General features: G+C 44.0%; 1 pseudogene; it reads left to right on the top strand.

Annotated features, from left to right (window-relative positions):
* The first annotated feature begins 200 nt into the window (after positions 1 to 200).
* LOC125148668 (probable RNA polymerase II nuclear localization protein SLC7A6OS) lies at positions 201 to 9,056 on the top strand (annotated as a pseudogene).
* Positions 9,057 to 10,314: the final 1,258 nt, after the last annotated feature.

The following is a 10,314-nucleotide window of genomic DNA, read 5'->3' as shown; positions in this document are numbered from 1 at the left end:
AATTTAGGAAATGGTTGAATTACATCAGAAATCTCTCACATGATGTTAAATTACTGTTATAGCAGAGGGGACAAACCCAAGCACAGATTTATCCTCCCAGTAGCTATTGACGTTTGAGGGAAATGGAGGCTGCCTAGAAGGGTTCTGAGCCGCAAGCAACTCCCCAGAGCCTAGCCGCACTCATAGGAAGCAACACAATCATGCCAGCTCAGATGTGCCCATGCCACGGTGGTGCCTACAGCAGCAAAGCTCAATCCTTCCCCTGTCCACAGCTTAGCAGTTCCATGCACATTCTGCAGGTGAGTGGCTCAGCTCTTCCCTCATCACACCTCAGTGAAGCTGCTCCCAGGACCTACAGTGGCCCATTTTCTTCTCTGCCGGACATGGGTCCCTATACCCCACTGCGAGACCATGCACTTCCCCTTAATGCCTGGGTCCAGCTCCCTGCCCCACTTCACACGATGCATTTCCACACTACCTGCCCCATTGCCTGTCGGAGCAACAATCCCCACCATCCATCAGGCTCCATGGGTCTGGCCCAGCTCTTGGTTATGCCCTTCCATCCATGGCAGCTATGGAATGGTAACAGCACCCTTCTCTGTACTGACTGCCTCATGCTTATTGTTCATCAAAATAGACTGGTGATTCAGCTCATCGAAGGCCAAATCGGAGTTCAACTGTGCACGGACCCCTCCCCCAATTCGGATGTTGAAGTCCTAACCACCACTACCTCAGAATGTGACCTCATTTGGAAATGGGGTCTTTAAAGGGCTAATCAAGTTAAACTGAGGCCAATAGGTGGGTACTAATCCAATATGCCTGATGTCTTTATTAAAAGGGGATATTTGGACACAGAGATACAGATGAAGGGAAGACACGGTAAAGACGCAGGGGGAGCACAAGCCAAAGAGAAGGAAGCGTGGGACAGATCCTTCCCTCACAGCCCTCAGAAGGTACCAATGCTGCCAGCACCTTGGTCTTGGACTTCCATCCCCCAGAACTGTGAGACAACAAACTTCTGTCATTTACGCCACCCACTCTGTGGCACTTTGTTACAGTGGGCCTAGCAAACCAATATAGGATATACTGCTACACCGGGCTCTGGATTTACTGATTCATTACGACGAAACCGGGCTCTTCCCGGTGATATTGTTTTGTTTTGTTTTTTAATGTTTACTTATTTTTGAGAGAGAGAGAGAGAGAGAGAGAGAGAGAGAGAGAGAGCATGAGTGGGGGAGAAGCAGATTGAGAGGGAGACACAGAATCCAAAACAGGCTCCAGGCTCTGAGCTGTCAGCACAGAGCCTGACACGGGGCTCGAACTCACAGACCGCGAGATCATGACCTGAGCCGCCGGACAGTTCAACTGACTGAGCCACCCAGGCGCCCCTTGTTTTATTTTTTTAAACCATGAGCTCTAAAAGAAACGTTGTTTTGTTCAATATATTCGGTTTAAAAAATGGTGAGAGTGTTCATTTAATTTTTATGTAGGTCCTTAAGAGTTAAGCTTTGAGTGGAGAAGTTTTGTTCCTTGATGATGCCAAAAGGATGAGATTTTTACCATAAAAAAGAATGCTTGACCTGTGTTTGGTATCCATAAGGCTTCGGCAAATCAAAGTTTTAGTCAGAACAACGTATAGTTGCTGTCTTCTTCAAAGTCGGTAAAGCAAATGTTTGCTTTGCTGAAACGCTGGTTGGAAGGCGCCACTGCCATGTCGCCACTAGATGGCAGGGCAGCAGCGTTCTTCCTGAGGCCACAGGGAAACCAGCGGCAAATTCAGACCTGTTGGGAAAGTTTCCAAAGATAGACCAAAAAGTTTAGTTTTAGTTACTTTTTAGCTTATCTTCATAAACTTCACTGTCTTCTTTCTCAGCACTTGCTTTTTCTTTTATAAAACGAGCACATGTTTTTTGCTGCAAATCTGAACAACACGGAAGAGTGTAGGGCATAAAATCAAAACTCTCATTATTCCACCTGTCAGAAGCAAATAGCTGGAGGTCCTGCTCCTGGGGATAACATGGCTAGAGCATGGACCATTCCCTGAATTCTGTGTAAATACCTCTGCTCAAGGTTCCCTCCCCACCCATTTACTATGTATGTCACTCAAACCTCACAGAATCCCAACTCCAATCCAACCCTAACCCCAACCTACAGTCCCCCCTTGGTTATTTTTAGAAGTTTGTTATCAGTGTTCCCAGTGCTCACCATAAATACCAAATCTTGTGACAGCTGCAGCATCAGATATTAATCTTGGAAAGATTTATAAACTTTGCCATTTTTAATTATAGGTAAAACACTGACATCTGAAGAGACATCACAGAGAAATCAGACTTTGGTTAAGAAACAAATGTCACTTGGGGCACCTGGGTGGCGCAGTCGGTTAAGCGTCTGACTTCAGCCAGGTCACGATCTCGCTGTCCGTGAGTTCGAGCCCCGCGTCGGGCCCTGGGCTGATGGCTCAGAGCCTGGAGCCTGTTTCCGATTCTGTGTCTCCCTCTCTCTCTGCCCCTCCCCCGTTCATGCTCTGTCTCTCTCTGTCTCAAAAATAAATAAACATTAAAAAAAATTAAAAAAAAAAAAAGAAAGAAATGTCACTTTGGGAAGACATAGGAAGTTTACTTATTTCGGGGTTAAATTGTAAATTCCTATTTTTTGAATTAAAATACAGTAAAACTGACTTCTTACAGGTTTAACACATGTATTGATTTGTATAAATTCCATCACGATCAGGATCCAGAGAAGTTCCAGCACCCCAAAACAATTCCTCTGTCCCTTTGTCATTACACCCTAATGGCCTCTAAAATCTATATATAATTTTCACGTGGCTTAGTCACTTACCAGTTCTAATGCCCAGTCCTCTGGTGTATACCTTCTGCCTCCTCACCACCCCAGCAATGCCCTGCCTAAATCAACCCAAATCTAGGCATGGGTTTAGTGCTCCTTAAGCCCTGAATCTTTCACTAAGTTTTTATATTGATTTGCAAACTATAACAAGGTAAGTAAATGTATTTGATCCTCAATATGACAGAAAGATTCTCAGATAAACACACACACACACACACACACACACACACACACACACACACAATCCAACTATGCAGTTTGAGACACACCCAAATATATAGAAAGAACAGGCTGTGTGCAGACAGCATTATCATTTCAATCTCACCTCCAGAGTAAATCTAACCCCTTCAAGCTCATAAATTGTCTTGAATTTAGATTTCAAAGATACTATAGATGTATGTAGGACATGCGTAGACTTCTTCAGACTTTCAGAGGAAAACCTGGAAATGCTGAGCCTCCTTTCCTCCTCCTGCCTACACCCAAGGAGAAAGCAGTGATCCTCCCATAAAGATCAATCTCCCCACTCTGTACAGGATTTTGCCCATTAAATTCTGCCTCCTGATTACTGTGTAACTGGTATCCTATCCTATAGGATTTATATTTTATTTTTTTAATGTTTATTTATTTTTGAGAGGGACAGGGAGAGACAGAGCACAAGTGGGGGAGGGGCAGAGAGAGAGGGAGACACAGAATCCGGAGCAGGCTCCAGGCTCTGAGCTGTCAGCAGAGAGCCTGACGAGGGTCTAGAACTCACAAACAGTGAGATCATGACCTCAGCCTAAGTGGGATGCTTACCCGACTGAGCCACCCACGCGCCCCAGATTTATATTTGGAATAAATCTTCTAGCTCTGATCAATTAATCAGTCAATCAGTGAATCATTCAGTACAACTAAATGTCCCTGGCTTCAATTCGTTTGCTTTTAGCACTGTTTTTCACAAACATTTTTTTCTGGTGTCTGCTTAAGATTCTCAATAAAGCCTCTTGGTGAATTTCCTAGCAACGTTACCTGCAGCTGGCGAATATGTCTCTCAATGGCAACAGGGCGCAATACAGCATCCACTATACCTGTAAATTCTATTGCTAAACTATTTCACCCCCAGAACGGAATGTGTGGATTATCTGTCCCATTAGCTATCCTGCCCTTTCACCTGGACTGCCCCACATATGTTCAGGACAGATTTGGAATTGGCAATATTGTCTTATGAATCACCACAATCAGATTTGTTATTGCTTAGAAAAATAGGGTCAAATTTAGAGTCCAGCTCTCAGGAGGGGAACCAGATTAGGAATGGTTTGAGACATATGGTCAGGGGGTGATCTGGGTGATTGTGGCAGGACTCCATGCTTCCCGGACAAAGTTGCCTTCGTGGCTGTCATCTTCAAAGGAAAGCCCAGGTTCCTTGGAATGACACAAAATTCTACTGCTGGCCTGGCTCCTGCCTACATCACTAGCCTCAGGAACTACCCCTCTTGTCCAGCAGTTGATGCCATAGGAGCAGCTAGTAAGATTTGACAGATGAGTTCACCACTTAACCCACCACCAAGAAATAACCCCCATGAGTCAGCTTTCATAGATAAATGATCTCTCTGGAAAACCATCATTTGTGGTCTCAAAGGCCCTTCAGTCTCCATGACATTGACACCCGGGAAGGCTGTCGCCTTGTGATGGGGTGTGTATGTCCCAAAGGAGACACAGGGCTGGGAAGCAGATGATCTGGGCACGGAGCTGGCCATTAACCAGCTTGAGATATGGAACTAGTTTTTCATCTCGTGGAGCGTGGGCTATGGAGCTGTGGGAGTCATGCCTTTGTCTCTCAGTCTTCTCCCGGCTGTCCACCACCACTTTATGTGACCTGCTAGCAGCCTGGCTGAACCCACCCTGCAGACCTGGACATTGGAGGAAGGATGGAGGGCTGGAAGGACTGCAGTTGTGTAGATGACCAAGGGAATGCTGCTCACCATAGAATATCACTAGGTTCTGCATTCCGCTGTAGACTGTTGCTGTAAGCATCCTATATTCCTTTGTTTCTGCCTAGCCAGTACAATACTCCAGACACTACTCCATCCACACTTATGCAATCACGGAGACACTGGCTTAGCCCCTGCATTGTGTGTGGCGCAATGGAAGACCCAGGTGGTCACAGTTATCCCAGGCATTACTGGTGGGAATGTAAAATGATGCAGCCGCTTTGGAAAACAGCCTTGCAGTTCATTGAATGATTAAATATAGAGTTATCGTATCATCCAGCGATTCCATTCCCAGGTAGTAATTCCCAATAGTAATGAAAACACGCGTCCGTGCAAAAGCTCATCCACGCATGTTCATAAGCATTATTCATAATTGCCAAAAAAGTGGAAATCCAACCCAAATGTCCATCAACAAATGGATGGATGAAATGTGTTATATCCAAACACTGGGATATTATTTGGCCATAAAAAGGAATGAAATACTGATATATGCTACCACAAGAATGAATCTTGAAATTATGCTAAGAAACCAGTCACAAAATGCTAATATTATATGATTCCATAAATATGAAATGTCTAGTCTAAGCAAATCTACAGAAACAAAAAGTCGATTTTGACTGCCTGGGGCTGGAGAAGTTGGGGAGAAATGAGGAGTGTCTACTAATGGGTACAAAGTTTCTTTTTTGAGCTCATAAAAATGTCCTCAAGTGATTGTGGTAATCTTTGCACAATTATGTGATTATACTAAAAACCATTGAATTGTACATTTTAGATGGGTAAATTCTGTGACTTGTGAATTTTACCTCAACAAAATTGCTTCTTTAAAAAAAAACAGGGAGATAAAATAAAATACATTGTTGGTGAAACTGGTACAGCCGCCTTGGAAAAGCTTGGCAGTTTAAAAAAGTTAAACATACTCTTATCATATCACCCTGCAATCCCTCATAGGTATCTACTCCAGAAAAATGAAAATTTATGTTCACACACAAAAAACTGTAAGCAAATATTTGCAGTGGCTTTATTCATAACTACCAAAACCTAAGGCCTTTCAATAGAAAGATGAAACACGGTACACCTATACAAATCTAGCGCAATTAAAAAGAAGAACAGGGGCGCCTGGGTGGCTCAGTCGGTTGAGCGTCCGACTTCGGCTCAGGTCACGATCTTGTGGTCCGTGAGTTCGAGCCCCGCATCAGGCTCTGGGCTGATGGTCCAGAGCCTGGAGCCTGCTTCGGATTCTGTGTCTCCCTCTCTCTCTGCCCCTCCCCCGTTCATGCTCTGTCTCTCTCTGTCTCAAAAAAAAAAAAAAAAAAAAAAGTTAAAAAAAAAACCTGATAAATGCAACAACTTGGAATTTCACAAAACATCCATCCAAGGGAAAGAGGCCTAAGTAAAGGGTTCCTTCTATATGACATTTTGGAAAAGGCAAAATTATAGCAGTAGAAAACAGATCTCACACCTTCCAGGTGGTAAAGATGGGGGGAGAGGTTGACTACAATGGGGTAGCACCAGGGAAATTTCTGGGAGGTGATGAGACAGTTCTGTATCTTGATTATGGTGGCTGTGTACATATTACCGTGCATTTGTAAAAATTCATGGAACTGTACAGGAAAGGAATGAATTTTATCTCATGTAAACTAAAATAAGTGGACTAAAAAAAAACAGGGGCGCTTGGGTGGTGCAGTCGGTTAAGTGTCCGACTCTTGATCTCAGCTCAGGTCATGATCTCGTGGTTTGAGCCCCACGTTGGGCTCTGTTCTGATGGTATGGAGCCTGCTTGGGATTCTGTCTCTCCTTCTCTCTGCCCCTCCCCCACTTGTGTGTTTTCTCTCTCTCTCTCTCTCTCAATAAATTAATAAGCTAATTTAGTTTGTCATTGGGATAGTGTAGCAGTTTTCGGGACACAACAAGGATTTTCAGTGTTACTTTCAGTGTGAGTACAGCTCATATACTGATATGTAGGGAGGGTTGGTAAAAAGCAAGGAAAATGAAATGTGAGTTGGGGTCTAGTTGGGCAGGGTTTGTCTGCCCTCTCAGAAAGTGGTCAGTAAAGAAGACCCTGGGACATCTGTGAGACAAAGATGTGGTCTTGTAAGGCCCAGATATACAGCAACTAGAGAGGTGGGGCTGACAAACTAGACAAGAGATGCTGACAATGATTTTCAGACGTAACTAAGGGAGAGTGAACCTAATCACAAGAAAAACAAATGAGGGGCGCGGGGGTGACTCAGTTGGTTGAGCAACTGATTTGATTTTGGTTCAGGTCATGATCCCAGGGCTGTGGGATACAGCCCCCTGTCCAGCTAGGTGCTGAGCTCAGAGCCTGCTTGAGATTCTCACTCTCTCTCTCTCTCTCTCTCTCTCTCCTCCTGCTCGTGCTCTCTCTCTCTCTCCAAATAAATAAATAGATAAATAAATAAATAAATTTAAAAAATAAGTAAGAAAAAGAAAAATTACTTATTTTAAAATTTCAGTTTATTAAGGAGAGGAGAACAGATTACAGGGGCCCTTTTTTCCTCTCCAAGGCCAGAAGAAAAGCTCAAGTTCCTACTGCCCTCCTAGCAAGAAGCGCCTACATTGTTCCCACTTCCGGACAGGCGGACATATCTAAAGCCAGCTAGCAAAGAGTCTGCAGGATCTCAGCATGTAGTTAGGGACTAGATCTAGTTTTTAGGTAATACGCAGGCTGGTGGCTGCTCTGCTCAGCCATTGGGTAAAGCTTTGCAGTTCTTATTTGTGTTGTTTTACATAACCCACACAGGTTTTAACCTGGTACTTGTGTTGCTTGCCCTGACAAATAGTGAAATTGTTAACATGTTCCGAACACCCTAAAAGTACGGGTCAGGCCCAAAGATTCCCCCTGATGGATTGAGGCAGCTGCTTGTTCAGTGCTGAAATTAAAATCACTTACCTTGTTAAGGAAGAGTTGTAAGAATGGTTGACTCTTGAACAACATGGTGATTAGCAGCATCGATCCTGTGTGAAGTCGAAAATCCACATGTAAGTTTTGATTCCCCCAAAACTTAACTACCAATAGCCTGTTATTGACCAGAAGCCTTATGGATAACATAAACAGTTGGTTAACATATATTTTGTATGTCATGTGTATTCTATATTGTATTCTTATAACAAAGTAGGTTAGGGAAAAGAAAATCATATGGAAGACTAAATACTATACTGTATTTATACTATACTATGTTATATCCTATATTGTATTTATTTTTAATCGTGTTTAAGTGGGCTAACTGGTGCAGTTCAAATCCCCGTTGTTCAAGGGTCAAGTGTAATCTTAAAATACTACAGCAATAAGAGGCTTGGTGACAGCTGCCCTGGAGGCAGACAGGACAGGTGTACCCTGTGTGAAGCCAGAGTGCAGTGGGGAGCCTGCAAAGCTCTTGTCTTTACTTGTGAAGACCTTGGAACCCTGCAGTCCAGGAATGGCCCAAAAGATGCCCACAAAGATCTGGAGAGAGCAGTGGAGAATAACATCTTGCGGGTGGTGGCCCCAGTGCACTCCCAAGAGGAGCCATCCAGTCCAGACACTCCTGTAAACCACCCTGCCCTATTCTAGGCACCCAGGGGCACATCCGGCACAACCTCTATGCTTTGCCTCAGGAGATCTGGCTGGAAGGCCACTGCTGGGTGATCTCTAGACACTGATCCCAGAGATTCCCTCCAGTGGCCTGGAATCTGATGATGCATGGGAAACCCAGACGCCGCTAAGGTTGCATGCTTCCAGCTGTTGACCTGGTCCATAAGTAGGGAGTCACCTCCAATGGCTCCTGGAAAACATCTGACTCAGATGTAATCCTCTGCAATTGCATAGAGTTGATCTGTGAGCAGTTGACTGTATCCAAGGACAGATGGATCAAGAGCTGGGCACCAGGAGGAACAGAAGGATAACTGTGTATGACAGTTACCACTTGGAGATGGCCACTCCAGAATGGAGCGAGGAATTCCTCCGTGCAGCACGACAGCCAGAAGTGGGAGCTGGTGAGTGATGGCCAGCAACCACAGGACATTTACGAAGATGAAAATGATGAGAACAGTGAGGAAAATTGGCACAGTGGGTGCCCACAGGAGGCAAACGGTGCCAGAGATGAAGATTCCAGAGGCTCTGATGAATAGGACAGCCTCAGGGAAAAGGAAAAAGGCAATGGCAGACCAGAGGTGTGAAGCAAATATCCTTCAGATGTGCAGGAGTTTGGCTCTGACAACCCCAATGACCTGGATTCAGACTGATGATGATCCTATGATATCTATGAGGTTCTATCACAGGTCCTTGGGGGCTCTGTGTCTGCAGCATCAGCTGTCCTGGTTATGCCTTCTTGGGTTTCCTAGCTTAACACATGGAAGGAAGATGCATGGCCAACATCACCATCCTACCAGTGAAAACTTGTGCTGAAGAAGTTTGTCTTTTCCAGTAACACCAGGGCTCCTTTGCCTCCATCAAAAATGATACTATAGTTAAAAAAAAAAAAAAAGCTGTGAAAATGAAGCTTCTTGGCGCAGGCATTTTCCCATTCTCCTCCTGTGCTGAAGCCAGTAAGTGGAGGAGGGGCTCCTGTTTCCTCGGCACTGGGACTTCCTACCTCACCAGGGCACCTGCCTCCAGTAAAAGCCTGTTTCTCTTAATAGAGGGAATCTAGAAGGGCTACAGTGGGACCCTTATGGCAGCACAGGCTGGATAGTAATAGTCATTAGTGAAGGAAATAGAATCTGCCTGAGCTCTGAGAGGCTTTGGTTAACAGCTGTCTCCACCTCCCTGCTTTCTGACTTTGATAATAGTTGTAAATATCGCTGTCTTCCTCTGGCAGTGGTGCCAAGAAACAGGGAATGTGTGAATGTGATACTGTGTTCAGTGAAAGCTAACTTTAAACATGAAAAGGAAACAGCAGAGCAAAAGAAAAAAAAATCAGTGACTTCCCTCTTCTCCTATTTTTGTTTGATTGAAGGAAAACATCGGTTCAAACGAAAACGTAAGCTTTCTATTTGTTACACTTCTTTGTAGTATTACGAAGATTTCTCGAAATCTTTTGTATCATGAGCAAATATAAGCATGTATATTGTAAATTCGTATAGGATGACATCGAATAATACATTTAAGAACAAACAAAACATTTTATAGCTGCGTTCGTGTTTTGAAATGCAAACAATAGCAGCCCATATGAAGTAACGTAAAAACCATCCCAAACTATTTCAAAGAAATCACACAAGAATGATTTTATTTTTGTTCTTCGTTTTCTTTTCACGGAATTCCCTGCTTTGCTTGAGATCAAAAGAATATTAGAACAATAACAGTTTTTAAAACAGCACGAAACAAAGACATAACATGGCAGCCTGCCATAAGCGTTCTGAAAACTGCAAACCTTTATTTTCCTATTTTAGTATATGTCCTGCCAAAGTGAGCGCTTGTTTCATCTCCCTAAATCATCAGGAGAAGAAAGAGGAGTAAGCCAGGAAACACCGCAGGGGGAGAAAGTCACATCACAGTGCTAGA

This window comes from Prionailurus viverrinus, chromosome D3 (assembly GCF_022837055.1).
Source record: "Prionailurus viverrinus isolate Anna chromosome D3, UM_Priviv_1.0, whole genome shotgun sequence".
Classification (NCBI taxonomy): Eukaryota; Metazoa; Chordata; class Mammalia; order Carnivora; family Felidae; genus Prionailurus; species Prionailurus viverrinus.
Note: the sequence above shows the minus strand (reverse complement) of the source record. Positions and strands in the feature narration are given on the sequence as shown.